Source organism: Lepidochelys olivacea, assembly GCF_965140295.1.
Source record: "Lepidochelys olivacea isolate rLepOli2 genome assembly, chromosome: 1".
Classification (NCBI taxonomy): Eukaryota; Metazoa; Chordata; order Testudines; family Cheloniidae; genus Lepidochelys; species Lepidochelys olivacea.
This window is the reverse complement of record NC_140411.1, coordinates 251,412,255-251,433,198: the sequence shown is the minus strand read 5'-3', so window position 1 is coordinate 251,433,198 and position 20,944 is coordinate 251,412,255. Positions and strand designations below refer to the sequence as shown.

The following is a 20,944-nucleotide window of genomic DNA, read 5'->3' as shown; positions in this document are numbered from 1 at the left end:
TACAGCACAGACATCAGCACTTCAAGCTTCCTCACCCTGCCAAGACAGCATGCCTCAGTCCTCTCTCTACCTTCTCTAAGTATAAGAACAGCCATACTGGGTCAGTGGCCGACAGTGGCCAATGCCAGAGGCTTCAGACAGAATGAACAGAGCGGGGCAATTATCTAGTGATCCACCACCTTCCTGTCGTCCAGGCCCCGTTTATGGCAGTCACATATTTAGGCACACCCAGAGCACGGGCATACATCCTTGACCATCTTGGTTGATAGCCATTGATGGGCCTATCCTCCATGAACTTTCCTAATTCTTTTTTGAACCCACTTATACTTTTGGCCTTCACAATATACCATGGCAATGAGTTCCACAGGGTGACTGTGCATTGTGTGAAGAAGTACTTCCTTTTGTTTGTTTTAAACCTGCTGCCTATTAATTTCATTGGATAACCCCTAGTTCTTGTATTATGTGAAGGGGTAAATAACACTTTCCTATTCACTTTCTTCAGACCAGTCATGATTTTACAGACCTCTATCATATCCCCCCTTTGTCATCTCTTTTCTAGATGAACAATCCACATCTTTTTGATCTCCCTTCATATGGAAGCTGTTCAATACTCCTAATCATTTTCTCTGTACCTTTTCCAATATTAATACATCTTTTTCTAGATGGGGCGACCAGAACTGTGCTCCGTATTCAAGGTGTGGATGTACCATGGATTTATATAGTGGCATTCTGATGTTTTCGGTCTTATCTATCCCTTTCCTAATGGTCCCTAATATTCTGTTAGCTTTTTTGACTATCACTGCACATTGCATGGATGTTTTCATAGCACTATCATGACGACTCCAAGATCTCTTTCTTGAGTGGTAAATCCCATAATTTCCTAGTTGGAATAGTTGGAATTATTTTTTCCAGTGTGCTTTACTTTGCATTTATCAACACTGAATTTCATCTGCCATTTTGTTGCCCAGTCGCCCAGTTTTGTGAGATCCCTTTGTAACTCTTCGCAGTCTGCTTTGGGCTGAACTATTGTGGGTCATTTAGTATTCTGTACAAACTTTGCCACCTTCCTGTGTATTCCCTTTTCCAGATCATTTATGAATATGTTGAACAGCACAGGTCCCAGTACAGATTGTTGGGGGGACCCTGCTATTTACCTATCTCCGCTGTAAAAGAAAGGCGAAAGGGTTATTCTACATTGAAACTGGTACTTTATAACCAGGAGACCATACCTAACAATTTTAAAAAGGAGTCCAATTTTGCTTGAACCAACCCCACCCCTGGGCATGATTAAAACCAGAAACCAAGAGGTACAATATTCCTCATCACAACAACAATTCGCTGACTGGGTTTTTAATAAAGGAAACTTATTTGCACCTAAAAGGGAAGGACAGCATATATTCGCCTTGCTGACCGCAGCCACAGTTTTCAAACCCAGATGACAAGAGCTAGGCTCCTAAATCCATATTTAGGCACCTGAATATAAATGGCTTCATCTTCAGACATGACTCTAAAGGGATTTGTGGGCAATTGGCAACAGGAGCTGAACGTGCTCACCCCTTTGAAAATCAGGCTACTATATTTAAGCCCCTAAATATTAGATTTAGGAGCCCAAGCAGGTGGTGGGAGGGGAGAATTGGCCACCTCATGCTAGGCATTGTGGGAGGGGTGGGCAATAGGAGAGAGGTATACAATCAGGTAAGATAAGGTGGACAATAAGGGTATACTGAAATTTAGTTTTGTTCTGTGCATATCTTAAAAGAGAGGACAAGGATTTGAAAGAAGAGGGAACAAACTGCCCTTTCTCTCCTACCGGTCAGCACTGAGACACTCAGCAGTCTGTAAAGAGCAAACTGACTCTGCTGTCAGTTTTGCTGTTCCTTCCTACTCAGTGGAAAAAAAGAAGAGTTCAGTTTTCAGCAACTGTAACTTGAAGGGCAAGGACCCAGCTTCCATACAGACTAGGCACACAACTGCGTCTGCCCTTTTACCATGACTGTTCACACACAAACCTCTAACAGAATGCATTGCAGCATATAACTGCTCAGTCTGAATATGCAATGGTGGTAAACAAGTGACCATAAAGCACACATTTCGTACATTCATTTGCCACCCTACGCTATGACAATTATGCTCAAACGCCCAAGTGACACACTCAGGAAGCCTTACAGATCCTATCTTCATGTAGAGACAAAAAAAAAAAAAAGAGTTCCAATTTAAAAGTGATTTACCACAGGAACTTAAATTAAATCAGAAAATCCTTTTCCACAGTGACTAATTAAGTTCTTTTTAAAAATCATTGGATGCAGCACTCCTGTAACCTGTACTAATAACAGAGAGGTTTCCGTTTGTTATTGCAGACTGCAGTGATCAATTTAAAAAGAACCCGGCACGGACGTTAGACAGCAGTTCCAGTACACACCTTTTAAGATAAGTGAAATGTACAGTGGGATTAGCGTGAAAATGGACAGTGTGTCAGGAGTATAAGTGTGCAAATGGGAAAGAGGGGAGAAGTATCACTACAAACAGAGACCTGTTTAAACAGTTCTTCACTACACTTGAGCTGCATATCTGCAAAAGTCTGGAACTGCTCAAATCCCAGATTTGGCACACAAAGCAGGGTTAGTTTAACCCAAGCATGGAAGAGGTAACTAAACACACAATAACCAGACCTCATTCATCCCCTACTATGGACCTGGGTTTTGGAAAGATTTAAGTGTTAATGGCTGTACTATTGACTTGTTAACCTTACGGGTTTTTCTTTTAAATCAGAATAAAAATAAATCTTGCAAAATCTATTCTTCAGATTAACCACATCTGACTGTAACTGCTTCACCCAAAGAGTCATAATTTTATCAGCGCAGCCCTGGTTTACATTAGACAATATGGTTCCTTCTGTGCCTTTGTCCTTCACTCAATACACATGTAGCTGGGATTTATACATTTCTCTCGCTGGAAAAAGATTGTTGGTTTAACTCAGTAAAATCCACCAGGCGGTGGGGGGGGAGCAGCGAGAGGAGGGGAAGAGAAGCTTCAGAGCCTGATTCTGCCATCCTTATTCACATCAAGTAGTTCCTTACTCTGGCTCAGTCTAATCAAAAGTCCATTGAAGCCAGTGGGAGTCTTACCATTGATGTCGCTGGGTGCTTGATCTGACCCTCTGCAAGTAGTTCCCCATGTACATTATGGATTTTAAGGGGAACACTCAAGAAGTAAAGTATTACACAACATAAGTAAGGCTGGCAGGATCTGACCCATAGAAAGCAACAATGTGATTAGTGACCCTGGGGCCAATTCCTCCCTGCCTTGCGCTAGGGTGATCAGATAGCAAATGTGAAAAATTGGGATGGGGGTGGGGCGGTAATAGGAGCCTATATAAGAAAAAGACTCAAAAATCGGAACTGCCCCTATAAAATCGGGACATCTGGTCACCCTACCTTGCGCAGTCATTGATACCTGTATGAAGGAAGTGAAAACGCTACCATTCCAATATGTTAGCCATACTGGGCCACATCTGGAACTGGCATAAATCAGTTCTATCCCACTTTGTACAGATGAAAGTGACTATGCAAGGTGCACGGCAGTGGAGAATAGGGCCCACTGTTTTAACCAGACCTTATAAAGTGCACTGCCAATTTCATGCACATAACTGATTTCATTACCCTGTTTGCTTAATTTTGTTTTAAGGACCCAGTGGAGGCTTGAAAACGAATTTTTTTCATTCAGTGACATATGGAAAACTTGATTTCACATACACACACACACACTGGTTTGATCTTGGATCAGCAGGCTGCTTGCAAGTGCTGGGCTTCACACACTGGTTGCAGAATGGAAGCTTGCTTTGAAGAAATCAAGTTCCGATTTCTTGTCTTTGCTTTCCAGGCCATAAATCAAGCAAACCCTGCCTACCTTTCTGACCTGGGCTTTTTTTTTCCCCATGTTCCTCCCCTCTGCTCTGCCAGTGACAACAGTCTTGACATATTTTATCTCTTCAAGCCTTCTACCATACTGTGTGAAAGACCTCCCCAAACCTGATCACCAAGCCACCTCCTTTGCCTCACTCAAATTACTCCTAAAAATTCACCATCAGAGGTAGCAAGAGAAGAGCATGCTTTACTGAGTTGCCACATCATCCTATTAATGTTACCCTCTTCTTTCTCCTCCACAACTTTTTCCTGCTTATCACTCTTTATTACTGGGTCATGTTGCATTTAGATTGTGAACAATCTGGCCCAGGAAGCATGCTTTTGCTTGTTTTGCAAGGCGGCTCGAACATTTCTGGGTTCCACAGATAATAAATACGGAAGGCTAAATTTGGAGCATCATGCAGATTACAGTTTCATTTCAAAGCTAAGCTCTCCATTTCTACACTTGTTTTCACACTTATTTCTTCCTCGTAAATCAGCCCCTTATGAAAGTCAATTTCAAATTAAGTTCAACAGATGAAATTCACTTTTCTACTACTTAAGCCCATCAAAACAGGGATTAATTGGACCCTAAGTAGGACTTGTGCTGGCCCTCTGCATGGGGGTGAATTTTATCTTTTGTGAGTAGTTCGTCTCTGATTGAGTTGCACCCAGTACAAACGCTAACACTTTGAAAATGCACGTGAGCACTTAGACACTACACTAATGGGTGTGGTGAAAACACACCAGAGAGAGTAGATAGGATAATTGCCAACTGATTATGAAGCAACACTATTTTAATGAGGTGTCTACAATCCATTGGCAGAGGGGCATCATATTGGAAAACAACCTGAGATCAGCCAAGAAGATCCAGTTTTGGGGCCCCCGGCGTTTAACCACTTGACCTCTTAAAATTTGTCCCCCACTGACTTGTATTCAGTCAGTCAAGGAAATACTTGTCTCCATGTTAGGTCATTGGGAACTCACTGAGTTCTTTATCCCCTGACATCATTCTCAAGCATCGTCCACTATTTCCCTCCCTATACTGTTCATGTGTGTTCCTAGTCTCCGTATGGACCACGACACAAGCCCTCCAAATGAATAAGGCCTTTTATAAAATGCACAGGTGCCCCTACGTGTAATAAATATGGCAGTTGTCCAGGAGTTCCAATTTATCGTATAAGTCTTCGATGCAGTTAGAAAGGGCGGGAATCCTGCAGCGGCTAACAGCGTCATTGACGGTAACACTACCATAAAACATCACTGAAAATAAAGTTCATTTTGTAAAAACACTTGTGAAGACACACATACACCCACACCTGGGGAGAGAACGCACAGAAGGCTTCTGGATCCTTTCAGCACATAATGTGCTGGACGAGCTTTGACGCTACGGATGGAATGCAAGAAGCTGCAATGCAAGAGCAATTGCACAAAGAGAATATTGCAAAGCAGAACAGTCATGACAGGGATGAGGATAAAGACAGAACTAAGCCATTTCAAATATGTTTTAAAACCACTGAGGATGTTCATGCTGCGGGAATGGATAAAACCATTGAGGTAATTAATGCTGCAGGAAAGGAGTCTTATATTTTGGGGAGGGGAAGTCCATTAAACAAAACTCCAGTGTTCTTTTTTAAAAAGGTGATCTTGTGAAAGTGGACAGTCCCGGAAGGTAAACACTTACCCTTCCCCCCTTTAAAATAATTACATGTTGTTTTTAAATGTCCTCTCGTTGTGTGGGTGGGAGCGGAGGAACACCCAGCAGCCCCAGCAAAGTGAGAGGTGAAGCTGGGTTCAAAGCCCAACTGCCAGTTGTACTACCCACCAACTTTGCACCCAGAGCACTGAGGAGCAGATTTGTTCCTGTGCATGGACTACTTTGTGCTTCTCCTATTTTGTGGCTGCAGGACTCAATTTGGTCCCCAGCACAGGCTAAGGAAGTCCCGAGGTTTAGCCCTGCATCAGCAGCCCCCATAGGCACCGACTCCAAGGGTGCTTTGGAGCTCAAGCACCCATGGAGAAAAAAGGGGGGGTGCTCAGCACCCATGAACTGTGGACCCACCCACGCTGCACCCTGAGGTCCTGCCCCCACTCAGCCTTTTCCCCCATGGCTCCACCCGTGCGGTGTCTCTTCCCGCCCCTGCTCCGCCTCTTCCACCAAGGCCCCTGCCACTCCCTCCTCTCTGTTCCCTTCCCCCATCACTTGCCCTTAAGGGAGGAAGGGGCAGAAAGGAGCGAACGGTGGGGGAGGCGCTTGGGGGCAGAGAGGAGCAAGCGGCGGGCCAGGGAGAGAGCCTCAGGGCAGGGGAGGAGCAGGGGTGGAAAGAGGCAGGGTGGAGGCAGGGCCTCAAGAGAAGAGACCAAGCGGGAGCATGGCCTTGGAGTGGGGTAAATCACCCACCAGCAAAAGCAAAAAAGTCAGCACCTGTGGCGTCCCCTAGGGACTACTGCAGAATCACCAAGGTGCATGGCCACCCTGGCTACACCCTTGATCCACCTCTTCCTTCTCCAGCCCAACACACTCCAGAACACCTTCTGTGGCTATTCCTGGTGAGCCAGCACCGAGCCGGCAGAGAGAGCTCTGCACCTGGAAAAAGGGCCCCTGCACCAGGAGAGTTTCCCGGTGGAACAGTAACCATAGGGCAACAATGAATAAGGCTCAGAGCCTGTTTGTGATCATAAAAGAAAAGGAGGACTTGTGGCACCTTAGAGACTAACCAATTTATTAGAGCATAAGCTTTCGTGAGCTACAGCTCACGAAAGCTTATGCTCTAATAAATTGGTTAGTCTCTAAGGTGCCACAAGTCCTCCTTTTCTTTTTGCAAATACAGACTAACACGGCTGCTACTCTGAAATTTGTGATCATAGACACCATGCACACAAGACCGTTCTTGTGACCCAGAGGAGTAGTGAAATATAAAAGAACCCTGACCTGTGAAATATGGGGATGCTTTTCCCCAAGAAAGTGCTTTAGCAACTGGCCTGATGACATCAGTTCACAACTTAAAAGACAGCCACAAAGTGGATAATGACCCTCACTTGTGATCAACCTGTGCCTGACCCAAACCAGTGATCTAGAGAGGAAAGGCTCCGCACCCATTCCTATTGCTCATCCCCTGAGCCATCTTGTCTCTTTGCATTCTATATATATTATAGAGCCAACAAAAATGTCACCAGGAAACACCTGCTTTCATACCCAACTGGACAAACCACCAGGTCTCATTAGGTAAGCAGTTGTGTACCCAGTTTACCCCCCAAAATCCCAAACCAAATTCTGGTGCAGGCCAGCCAGCACAATGGACTCGTGGTAGTACAAGGGCTACACAAAATCACATTCTATATTCTATAAGGCTTTAAATTATGATCTCCTCAGTCTGTTGCATCATCAAGTCAACCTCCCCGCCTGAACAGGATTAGAAAGCCATCAGACGCTATGAGCTGTCATACGCAACTGGCGTAAGCTGGATTTGAGCCAGTGAACAAGAGATAGAAGCTCTGCTTCCCATTGCCAACCTCTGAGCCACATAGTCCACTTAGGAGACCAAACAAGGGATCAAAGTTAGAAGGACTCCAGCTCAGGCCTTCACAGTCTAGGGCAATCAAGGCTGCGAGCTCATGAGTCTGCACTCCAACACTGACAGGATGTGGCAACAGCAGTCTGCCCCACTCCCGCAATCATCGGTTGCTGAACAATTAAAAGGGCCCTCAAGTTTACTACAGATTCTTTCATGCACCATCATGACACAATAATTCTGCACCTACTTGTAGCGAGGAGGCAGCATCATAGTGTTTAACCAGAATAATACTAATCTGTTGCACATCAAACCGCCTGATTTGAAGACACAAACATTGCAATACTGCTGCTGCAGTACAGCTTGAGCATTTTGTACCTCAGAACAAAACACACAATGGCTACAGTCCAAGGCCAGTTTCTGGAAAGCACAAAGTGCCAGTGCTCTTTAGAATCTCTCTCTAGTGAGCTCAGCGTCCTTAATGGGCTCTTGAAGGCAGCCACACCCATCCTAGTCAAGCATGTGAATGGCTAGATCTTTGTGGGTGGGACTAGTGAAAGGTAAATATTTAGGAAGAAGGAAGAGATGCTGGGAGACTTAGGAGGATAACTACCTCCGCAGGTCTGAAAACAAGGAGGAGAGAAAGAATCAGGTATCGTGGTTAAAGCACAGAAATGGAGACAAAAAATCTGGGATCTAGACGGGTTCTGACACAGGCTTGTGTGATTTTGGCCACTCTCTTTTTCTTCTCTGTCCTCAAGTTTCCCCATCTGTAAAACAGGGATAACACCACCTTCCTCACATGGGTGTTGAGGATTCGTTGACTGAATGGTTGAGATCCTCAGATGGAAAGTGCTGTACAACCAAAGTACTACTATTGTTTACATACAAAGCCATTGTTAACAACATTGCACTGGATTAATACTCTATAGATCAGAGCTATTCTATAAGGCTTTAAATTATGACCAGTGATAAGGCTTTAATCCTAATCAGGTTTTCAGAACCAATAAGCCAGAAGCCACTCAGTGTATGGAAATGGTTAGACCTCTTAAACGCATATCCTATGGGCATGTCTCTTAAATGCTTGTTGCATCACCAGATGTTTCCATTGATCAAACATTCCTTCCAGCAGAGGCTTTCCTGAATTTAGCCTTGTGATTAAACAGCACAGTTACTATCAAACAAGTCTAATTTTTTGCCCATATACAATAGATTGGTTGGATTTGGGGCTGATGGAGGTTTGTTAATATTTTAAAATATACTCTGAAGCACACTGGGTCCCCATCTTGACCAAGCAAGTCCATTTATCAAAAGCATATGCCACACGTCAACACAGCAAATAGTTCAGTTCCTTGAAAGCAGTATGGCCAAATCTGGATTGATTATGAAGTCACAGGTTGGCAGACTAGATTAAAACACCATGGGAACTTAATCTACCCTTTGGGGTAGGGAGGGGAAGAGAGGTGACTCTGACACCCCTTTTAAAAACTCCTTCTATTAATAAATAGGATTTCCATTCACTGAACTGATTCCCTCCTAAACCAGGTTTTTAACAAGGTATTATTCAAAAATGTCATGGGCACAGATGTCTAGCTTCTATGTTTATTCTTTTAGTAGGAATATGTTTAAGTGAGCACCTCTTTCATAACATAGCTTGATTTACGCATACCTTTCCCCCGTGAGGAAGAGCATGCGTGATCTTTCCAGAGAATAGGATGAGTTCATGTTTAAAACACAACAACATTTTCAGTCTTGCCAGGCAATGCACAAGGGACCACATTTTGCCCGCAGTTATGGGCTGCAACCCAGAATTTGTTTCACTCTGTTTACGAGACTCAGTGCACTAGAATCCTATTACAAATTCTCATTCCATGTCCCCTGAATTCAAGAATTATCACCATGATCAACACAAAATTTCTTGGGGCCAATCTCAAACACCCCCCACCTCCTACTTGTGGGGCACAGAAGGCCCTGACAACAGCAGAATCAATGGGATGACTCCATTGCGGTGGGAATGGGAAGAAAGAGGAGGCACGGATCCTTTGTTTACTCCTGTGAGAGCGGTAAGCACAGCTCCATGGGCACTCCCTGTGCCCCTTTGCAGAGGATGAGTTTGGGGGCAGGGGTAGAAAAGGGGGATGAGGAGGAGCAGGGCTAGTAGATATCACTTTGTGAAGGGCATCCAAAACTATTTTGGGGAGGGCATAACATTCAAAGATATAGGTATTTGCAGTCATTAGTAGAGCAGAAGTGTGTGGCTGCAGTGGTAATTTTAGAACAGCCTCACACACTGGGAGAGTGAATTTTTCCCATCTCTCTCAGCATACAACACAGTTAGGGCTACGTGCCAAGATAAGGGTTTGGCCCTTGATGCTTAGCAGCAGTCAGAGTTTCTCAAGTCAAAACTGCAGTGTGTCATCTGTCTGTCTGGGCTACACTGTACAGCGTGGCGTCTGCTTGATCCTTCTCAGACTGAAGAAACACTAGAGATAAAAGTATGTGCAAATAAAAATAGTAGTTTGAAAAAGAATGCTGGAGATAATGCTTGGGTAATACCTTGTTGGTTCATGCTTCCAAACATTCTTAAAGAGCAGCTAATGCCTTGCTGAGAAGTTGGGAAAACATTCCATTTAGAAAAACAACAAACCCTCCACTGTTCTCTTCCCAAACTCTGTATTACAGAAGAGATATTGGCATGTAAACAGGATGGTACTTTTAAAGGGCTCTTCAGTTCTTGCCAGATCCTGATCCCAAGGACTTCAGTGTCCCTTAATTCTCTATTGACAAACAGATCTTGGGTGAGGGGAGGAAGGGTAAACGGAGGAAGGGGCTATCGCAATTGGCTGTAGTCAAGATGATTGTAAGGTCACAGAGGGTTCTGAATTCAGGTAGGGGAAATGAACAGGATGTGATTGACAAAAAACAATATGTCCTATATCAGTACAAAATAAAGAGCACAAAACTAAACCCTAAAAGTGCAGTCAGACCCAAACTGCAGGAACAGGCAAAGATCGCACTGCATCAGATGCAACACATGTCTTTTCTGTGCATCTACCGCGGGCAGAAGGGGGAAAGGAACAGGTGAAAAATCATCCTACTGATATGCCTAAGTAGAATCTTAATTTTTTTAAAAGCCCTCCCCCCCCCCTCAAAAAAAAAAAGAGAGCAACCCAGGCTGCTCAAAAGCAATAAAAAAATAAATGTATATAAAGAAAGTGTGTCATGCAGCACCCTGAGATCTTGTGCTTTTCTAAAGATAATCCTAGACACTTATTCTGCCACCTGGCTCAGCAAGCTGAATCAGATTGCATTACAGCGGTATAGTCACGTTACAGGATAATAAGGATCACAAGCCAGATTTTCAGCTGGCATAAGTCAGCACAGCCCCCCTGAAGTCAAAGCAGCTACACCAAATGACAGTAGGTGAGGATTGGGCCTCACAGTTCTGTGACATACGCTGCTCAGGAACAAGGCAACCAATATAGTTAAGGTTGAAACGGCAACATTCATTATCATTATAACCCTGCTTTTTCCAGCTGCTCACAACTTTTTATAGCCCATTTGGGCTGGAATTTTCTATGTTTGTTGTCAGGGGAGTGGTTAATTTATTTTGAAAAGTTTCAGCAAAATCTGTTCACATGGTGTTGAACTCTACAAATGTAAACAAAAAAAATCCAGTATCAGGAGCCACTGAGGCAACTGGAGGAACGAAGAGAGCCCCAACCAGCCCAGGGAGAACACAAAGCACAGAACAGGAAAGGGGGCAAGGGAAAGCTGCATGAGATGTTATATAAGCCACTTTCTCCCATATACCTTTAAATGAGCTCCCTTGAGAGGCGCATAGGAGCAGACATGTCATTGAAAGCCATTGCTTTGTTACCTCAGTGGCCCCTAATGTGGCTGGCTGCGGGAGCAGCTCAGGAAGAAGCCCTCTAGCTGAAGTTTTCCTTCTCTATTACTGCGGCACTCAGCCCAGCCACAAAAAGCATACAAGACCTGTTCCTGGTGGGCTGTGGACTGATGAGTCCATCCCGCTCCAGGCAGCACATAGCCCTCTTTTGAGAAGGCAAGGGGTAGGACAAAATAAACAAATAAATAAGAGGAAAACTCAGAAATTCACTGTAAAAGAACACACACACACGAGAGCAACGGAGAGACTGATGAATGAAAGGAATCAAAAAAAGAGTGTGGCAATTGTGCTAGGCCATAATTGTGAGGGTACGTGGGGGTGACACTCATCTGTCAGCCCACCAAAAGGAGTGCTCCAGTAAGGAGTGGTTGGGAACTGCTCTACCAAGACATTATGGAGAGCAGGTGTAACCCACACACCTCCTGGTTGTGGTGTTCAGTCCCATCCAGTGGCACCGAGAGCACTGAGAGAGAGAGAGAGAGAGAGAGAAACTGAATCTGCTCTACAGCCTCACCTAACAAGCATGTGGCTTTTAGCTCATGCAGTAGAGGCTCATGCACTAAGCTCCAGAGGTTTGATCCTGCCTGCTGATGACTGGAGTCTGTTGGCATTACACAAGCTTCATAAATGGGTGAACTAGAACAGCATTATCTGTCTCCTGCCTGCCCCTCCATACAAAGGGGTTGAAGCCCTGTCCCTTCAGCGGTGGGCAAACTACCCAAAGGGGGTGGGGGCAGGATCTCAGTCTGATTTAAAGTTAATGGGGAAAAAGCCCATTGATTTAAGTGAATGCAGGAATGAGTTCAAAACAGTCAAGACCTTAATAACAAAGCATCTAGAGTTGTTGGTGCACAGGCTGTCCCCTGAACTGTCATCTGAGAAAATTAGGGTTCGTTCTGTCTGTGGCCACTGAGGAGGGAACAACGTTGGAATCAATGACTGAAGAAGTTCTGGCCGAGGCTCTGGTACCAAGTCAAATGGAATTGGTCCAACATTTCATCAAATACATTGGAAGACGCATTATCCATGGGAACAGAGGGGAGAGGAGAAGCCTGCAGTTAGGGCTCAAGATGGCTGAACAACAGACTTTTCTTATTGCTGTACTTGGTTTTTATTTTAGCTAGAGGGGGCATCTTGATAGATTCAGGAGGGGCTTGTACCTCAATCAATGGCTTGACAGTGCAGAGGAAAAGCAGAGGCAGAGGCAGTGCCTAAAATGGTAAAAATAATTCTAAATTCATTGGGACTCTGTCTGTTTACTGTGCAGTGCAAACCAATCATGACTATGTGTGGACTGGCCTGAAGCAGACAACGCAGATGACTTTGTTATTTTGCTGTGCAACCCTATCAGTCCTGCCCCAAGCATGAGTGACAACGTCATGGTACCCAGTATCATTGTAAACCTCACATACATGACCAGTGTTGAACTTATGCCCAACCTAAGCCCTGGTCATTCAGAAAGATAGCCAGTACCCAAAGACTTGTCTATAACACTTTTAAGCAGCCGTGCTAATGGCTGCAGAATTAGTCAGCCTCTCTTCCCAGATGCTGTATAGTCTCTTAAATTGTGTCAGAGTGGAGCTCTGCTCTGGCACAATTCAGCAACTCCACACATCAGCCTAAGCTAGTAAAGAGCAGAGCTCTCACCCCACACAGCTATGAGTCTCACATGACAATGCCCTTCCCCTCCTGCTCAGCTCCTCAACTGCACGGCTGTTGTGCACTTTGCCTGGAAAGCAGCGATGAAGACAGAGCCCTGTCTCCTGCTCTCATAAGTTTCACCATTCCAGTTAACAGCATTATTGTTCCTCAGAAACACAGCTGTCATGGGAAGGGATCAGCATGTCGAAAGAGGTGGTCTCTGCAGTATCTTCGGCCAATTCCATAGGCATCACTGAACATTAGAACTGAGAAATTGGATTTAACCTGGTGTTCCATGGGAAGACAGTGTACTAAACAGCACACTGCGCGGGCGGGGGGGGGGAGAGGTACTCTCAGAGGCTGGCACTGCTAAGGGGGCGGACTGCACCATTCTGTCTACAAAGTTTCATTTAGTTCAGAGTGGTCACACCTACGTATCAGGCAATGAAGCAATCCAACCTAGAGGGCACAAAGGTAGGGATCACCGTGTAAGTGGATTCTAAGCCCAGTTCTCCATGGTCTTAAGCAAGTCACCACCTCTCTGCTTCAATTTCCCCAGCTACGTAATGAGATAATAAGACTCACCTACCTCACAGTGAAGTTGTAGTAATTAGTTAACTATTTTTAAAGCACTTTGAATTTAAAAACAGTTTCTGCTACTATTTTTAGTAACGCACTGTATTTAGTAAAGGTATTACTATTGTTCTCCACAGTTATTCATCGCCCAATGCTGCAGCAGACATTGCCATCTCTACATGTGCCCCCGTACGAATGTAGTGCCATATACAGTGCATGCATGCAGTCTTTAGACCCATCACAAGATCCAAATAGAGTTAAAAAAACTCAAGGTAATAGTTAATGCCAGAAAGTTAATTGACATCCTAAGTAAAAGTTATACAATGTTACAGGAAAGAGAAAAGCTAGCTATTTAAGGGCCTTTACATAATGCTTTTTATCTAGAACAGAGGCTATGTGCACTCCCTTCAAGACACTGCCCTTTGTCTTTATTTTGATAGTTTGAAATGTTTATTCAGGTTCTCTGTCCTAGATGATTGTGCATTGAGAGTGCAACCCAGCAGAAAGCAATGCAAAATTAACAAGAACCTCCTCCCCCTCCTGCCCAAAAAAACAAACCCATGCACATTAATTACATAAACCCTGACAAAGTCACATTCCACATTAGGAATCATGCAATCTGAATACAAGCTGTACAACTACTTTGCTAATGCTCAGCTGATTCCTTACTGATATCAGCAGTACAACAGCTAGTTTGCAACTGTCGCCTCAAGACAAATTTGTATTGTGTTTGGCAATCTTGCTTTGGTATGTGATGGGAAGCCACCGCAAAACACAAATGAAAAAAAGCAAAGAAGAAAAAAAAATCCAAAGCATTTCAATGAGTTAATTCTGTTGGAAAATATTTAAGCTGAAAAATGCATACACTAAAAACCCCAGTTTGTGAGCAGAGGCAAGATGCCCTTGCAAGGGGCAATTTATTTTTCGCAGTTAGGGAACATGTGCTGATGGTGGTGAAGGAATTCCTACCATCTACCCACTTCTCTTTCAGGACCTTAGCAGCACTCTCTAAAAAGTCAACAGTACTCAAAGTGATGGTGCTTATTCCTTACTTTGATCCATGCATAACGCAAAATACTAGACATAGAAACTGTAGGACAGCATTTCATTAAATACCAGATGACATAAAAAAAGGCTATTTGGAAAGATTTTTTTTTTTAATTTTACAGGGAGGTGGTAGTTTTTAAAATAGTCGGGACTGGTACTTTATCACTATGTTGCAGTCATGAACAAGAAAAAACAACAATGGACCAATTTAATCTCTGGTATATTGTATCAGACTAAGTCCTTCAAGGCATTCTGTGTTTTACAGCACCGAGCATGAGGGGCCCTGACATGTGACTGGGGCTCCTAGATGAAGTCACACTACAAATGTCCACGGAAGCTATGGACAGTCAACCGAGGATGAATTTGGCCCATTATCAGCTTGTAAGGTGCTGAGCAACCCCTGAGGGTTGGCATTCCAGGTTTCTTAGGGTCTCTCTCTCTCTCTGGAGACACTTAGAACTCTATTACAGATCCAATCCCACAAGGTGTCCGATGAATATTTTATATTCTGTGCATTAGAACAGCTCTGTTTGCAAAGGACATAGGGATCCTCAAATGAAAGGCCAAGGGCTGTTGTACTGCTAGGCAAACTCATTGCGCTGTACCTTCAAAAACATTTTGATGCATCGGAGTATAAGTGAAAAACCAAGAAGATACAATAACTAACACCCTATGTACTCTGCGTCAAGCTGGACCAAAACTCTGTGACCAAGCCCTTAGATTCTGCAATGTAACTCTGATAGCTCACTATTACCCTCCCCACTTATTTCAGGTCATATCCTTACAACAATTGTGCTTACTTGGTTAAAACTAGCAGCACGAAGCAGCTGCTCTCTACTGCATGATCCCATGGGGGTCCGCATCATGGGTATCCATGCAGGAGACAATACTGCTCTGAGCAGTCTGCTCCATGCCTGTGTCTGCCTGTCGGCCCAGGGAAATATTGTAGAAGCTCTGGCAGAAGAGAGCTGATGATAGCATAGCTCTGGAGGGAACCGTGATGTTATAGGGATGTGGAGACTGGTCAACCCTTCACTGTGGCTAGGGCTATTTTAAGAGTAAGCTCAGCAGGGCAGGGACTGTCTATAATCTGTGGGTATGTCTATGTTTCAAACTTCTGCTGACGCAAGTTATGTTGACATAAAGCCGCAGCAGTTAGTATATTGCTTGAGTACGTGCATAGTTTGCTTTTGTCGGCTCTGTACATACTCACCAGGACTGCTTGCTTTGATGCACAGTGCAGTGCACCTTGGGTAGGTATCCCAGTGTGCAACTTGCCACCGTCCAGTGCATTGTCTTTTAGGAAGTTTTGGCAGTGCATGATGGGGCAGAACGGAGTTGTGTAGGGATGACTGGGACAGTGGGGTCAAGTCCCTATCATGCAATTTTCGCCACCCCATAATGCCATCTCTATGCCATAATTTTCATTCCTATTTTGAAAATCCCATGAACCTGCATGGGACTCACCACAGTCCGCCATCTCTGACAGAAGCACGGAGCCTGCACAGCTCTGCACTATTATTATGAACGTTGCACGCATAGGATGCATGATCCTCTAGTAGCTACAGAGCCACGGGGAATATGATGATTTCCTGGAGAGCAGACTGCTGTGGGACATAGCAAAAACCAGGTCAAGGTTCTTGGTGACATTCGTGGAGCAGCTGCAAAATGGTGGAGTGCTGTTTCTGGTCCTGAGAAACAAGCATTGACTGGTGGGATCTCATTGAAATCCAGACTTGGGATGATGAACAGTGGCACAAGGCCACATTCTGGGATCTATCTGCTGAGTTTACCCCAGCCCTCCAGCACAAGGACATCAAAATGAGAACTGCACTTACAGTGGAGAAGTGAGTGGCAATTTCACTATGAGAACTTGTGATGCTGGATTGCTACTGGTCAGTGGGTAATCATTTTTTGGAGCTGGCAAATCCACCATGAGGGCCATTGTCATGCAAGTATGCAGGACCATTAATCGTCTCCTGCTATGCAGAACTGTGACTCTCGGCAATGTGCAGGACATAATGGATGGATTTGCAGCCATAGGGCTCCTGAACTGCAGTGGAGCGATAGACTGCATGCATAGCTCTATTTGTCACCAGATCACCTTGCCACAAACTACATCAACAGAAAAGGCTATTTTTCTATGGTTATGGAAACACTGGTGGATCACTAGGGATGCTTCACCAACATCAGCGATGGCTGGTCAGGGAAGGTGCATGACATTCACATCTTTACGAATACCGGACTGCTCAGAAAGCCACAAGCAGGGACTTCCTTTCTTGACCAGACGTTGGCAATGTTGAAATGCCGATCGTGATCGTGGACAACCCAGCCTGCCTCGCACTCCCCTGGCTCATGAAGCTGTACACCGGCCATCTCGACAGCACGAAGGAAAGGTTCAACTACTGGCTTAGCAGGTGCAGAATGACAGTCAAATGCGCTTTTGCCAGATTGAAGGTGCGCTGGCGTTGTTACTCACAAGATTGTATCTCAGTGAGAAAAACATCCCAATGGTTAGAGCTGCCTGCTGTGTCCTGAAGAATATCTGTGAAGCAAAGGAGGAAAAGGTGCAGCCATGGGGAAGGTGGAGCAGCTTTCTGCTGAGTTTGGGCAGACAGACACAAGGATCATCAAAACAGAGCTATGCAGCTGAGTGGGGCTTTGAAAGAGCACTTATACAGCAAGTCACAGTAATGTGTTATGGTATCCTGTACTCTACCCGGTCCTGCAGTTTGGGGCACCTGTTAGGAATTGTGCGGTGCTTGGTGCACATCTATGAATGTAACACTGGCAATCCATCTGTTAATTCTGTGGTGGTTGCTGTACATTTCTGATTATTACACTGTGTTTATCACTGATCCTACGAGTTGTGTCACAGTGTCCAACACGTAAGTGGGAGCTGTCATTACCGCCAGTCATTCTGCAGCATATGTTGGACACTAATAAAAACAAAATTATTTTCCAAACAATAGAGTTTTATTGAGTAACAAAAACACTTCAAAACAAATTCTGTGCAAGTTAAAAACAAATATATTAAGACCTTAATAAATCTATGGAACAGCACTTAAAGAAGGGGAAAGTAACATTCATATCCATTTTAGCTACACGTACATTAGCCATGGCTCTCCCAGGCCAGTGTATATGAAGCTGTGGTTGTCTTTAACATCCCCTGGTGTGGAGGTGGAGGGATGCAGTCCCTGATACCACATGGAACGCTGAAGGGGTGGAAATGCACTTCTCCATGGACTGAAAAGGGAAGCGAGCTCATGATTGTTGATCCTCAAGCCCCATTATGTCCTGCTGCATCTCCCTCTCCTTCTGGGACTCCTGGGCCTCTCTCCTGTCCACTCCTTCCTTCTCCAGGCTGTCTGCAATATTCATCCTCCAGGCCCTCTGCTCCCAGTGTGATACAGCCCTGGCTTGCAGGACCTCGTTAAACATGGCATCTCGAGTCCTCTTCTTTCACCTTCTTATCTGGCTCGGGCATTCCACAGGTATGGAGGGGGAACCCCTCAACATTGCAACGGCAGCAGCTGCCTATTAAACACAGAGGTAGAATTGTCAGGATAGTCACAATTGAAAGTGAAACTTAAGATTCAGAACTTCCTTCCTTTGCTCCCTTAAAGTTTTAAACAAGACACGCTTATTGACACTTCTGCTTTGGAGTGCTTGTTCGTGGCACCACTCACAGCACCAGCCATGGTGAGTATGGCCCGCCAGGGGTGAGGAAAATTAGGAGGGAATTGCTTGTGTGCATGAAACTATGAGAATAGGGCACTGGCACTGAATACTGGCACCATTTTCCCCAGGCTATGGGGACTTTAGCGGGTATCTCACTCCTGAGGGTAACAAAGGCAAAGACAGCACAGCTGCTGGTGGTGTCCCAAAGCTGCCCAGGCCAGTATGTCACTAGCCTGTTTACTACAATGGTGCCTGCTGAAGTTATCACTGACTGGTGTGGGAAAGTGTCCTACTGCAGGAGAAGAAATAAGGCTGCCCCCTCCCTAGAAACTTTCTGGAGAGGATTGCAGAGTACCCATGAAAGCTCCACCAAGATCTCGCAGGAGGATTCACTGGACATCTCTGTGTACACAAACAAACTATGCTACCCCCCACACCTCTACAGGGGAATGAAAAGCAGATAATTGTAGCTCTCATTGTTGTACGGCTGCATCCTGCTAAGTTGGTGGGCACCATCACTGTAATGGGAATTACATTTACACACTTACCCAACATTCCTTCCCTTGCATCGGGCTCTCCCATGCTTGATTGCCAGGACGGCAGTGGAGTCTCAATCAGGTCCTGGCTCGTGGCACAGCTGAACCTCCCAGTCGCACGTCCCCCAGCCTCCTCCTCCTCCGCCTCCTCCTTGTTCCCGTCTGACTCCTCAGAGATATCCACAGTGGCGTCCAGAGTGGTGGTTGGTGGGGTCTCCACCAAACATGGTGTGCAGCTCTTTGAGTCTGGAGTGTGTAGTTGACATGGTCAGCTGGGCAGTTGCAAACAGTTTAAAAAAAAAATGTGGGCTTTAAGGAGGTGCTTCTAGTCTTCATAACCGCCAGCCAATGGAGTTCACAATTGTGACCAGAGAGGTCAATGCCAGGCATTGCGGGACAGCTGGAGGACTGTTAGGATTGACATAGGTAACGCAGTGTCTACATTTGTGCTGTGTTGACCTCAGTACATTGACCGCGGCTCAATGCCGCTCAGGGACATGGCATTACTATGTCACCGTAATGGAGAGATGGGTGACAAATTACATTGATGGGAGACAAATTTTAAGTGTAGACACATGCACAACTAGGTCAACTCAAGGTGGTTTACGTCGACCTAACCTTGTAGTGTAGCCTGCATTTGTACAGTGCCTGGCGCAATGGGGGCCTCATTCTTGGTTGGCCTGTAGATACTCCCATAATAAACATGAACAAACAACAAGAGGGCTTTCTTTCCCCACTAGGTCCCTAGCAATTTGTGAGGATTGCAGACCATGTTCGCAGCCACCTTTCCAGCATCCCCTGTCCAAACCTCCTGCTCTGAGGCAGTGAGTCAGCAACTCTGTAAGGGACCTCTTGCAGAGCCTATGTGGTCCTCTTCTCCTCTCTCAGGTTATAGGTCAGGAGAGTACAACAAGGCCGCAAGTAACATAGAAGATCGGCCAGGTGGGTGAGTGCTTATTTTTATATTTATTACTCTCGTGTTCAAATACATTTAAATGCCACAAAAGTCAACCTAATGATTAAAGTTGGATACTCATGTACCATCAAGTAAGTAGCAGTATGGTCAAACGTTTAGAGCAGAGCTCTGAACCAGGAAGAACATTGTTTTCAAAGTGTCTGAATCACTGAGTCAATGTGTGGCACTGGGCCAATCACGAGACCTCCTTATTAAGTTCAGGCTAACACTAAAATCCAGATGCTGCTTTGCAGCCAAACTTTCCCAAGTCAATATTTTAGAAGTGATCCAAGTCCTAGAGTATACTGGGAACCTGCCAGAATTGTTTACGTAATGACAGCAAGACTTCAGAAGAAAGGAAAAGGCAAGTGACCTTTATACCAGCAGCACTTCTCAATAGCCCTAAAAAGGTTACTGTAAGCCCACCAGAGAGGCAGGAGCAAGTTTAATGTTCAGTTGCATGGGAGTCTTTTTCGCAAAACATTTTGGAGACTCCAAATATACAGGGGCTTATTTTTAGAGTTACAGAAATCCGATTAATGCAGCCTTTATTACATTTCTCCAGCCAGTTTGCCGAGAGAACTTACAGTTTCTCTTTCACAATCCTTCGAGAGATGGGTGGGAGTAAGTTCTGGTCCCGAAAGTTTCTTTTCACTTTCCCCTCTGTGAATGGGTGTGTGATGGTACTGTAGTGCAAATCACAGCTGATTGACAGCTACACTTTGATTACAGGAACGGACAGCATTGCTTGGGAGTTATCACCACATCATCTTTATACATAAATGTAGGTCCATAAATTAGAGCTCTCTGCTAGCAGCATCAGCCGTATCATTCTTCGGGCATGGCTACACTTGCAGATGTAGAGCGCTGTGAGTTAAACCAGCCCTCGGAGACCGCAGCAGGGAAAGTACTGCCATGTGTTCACGCTGTCAGCTGCAAGTGCAATGGCATGTCCACATTTGTGGCACTTGCAGCGGCACTGGGAGCGGTGCATTATGGGCAGCTATCTCGCAGAGCACTTCTTCCCATTCTAGCACTGTGGCTTGTGGGAAGGGGGTGGGGGAAGGGGGCGCATGGCATCCTGGGTCCTGTCCCAACGCCCCATGATGCATCGCTTTGCATCCCAGCAATTCCTGTGCTTCCATCCGCATTTGGCACCATCTTTCAAAGGTTTTTATACTGCG

At 45.0% G+C, this 20,944-nt stretch overlaps 1 protein-coding gene across 4 annotated transcripts in view; it reads right to left on the bottom strand.

The window, feature by feature from the left end:
* The window catches only part of TBXAS1 (thromboxane A synthase 1), a 324,038-nt gene that overhangs the window by 257,404 nt on the left and 45,690 nt on the right, over positions 1-20,944 (bottom strand). The gene's annotated exons all lie outside the window — the stretch shown is intronic.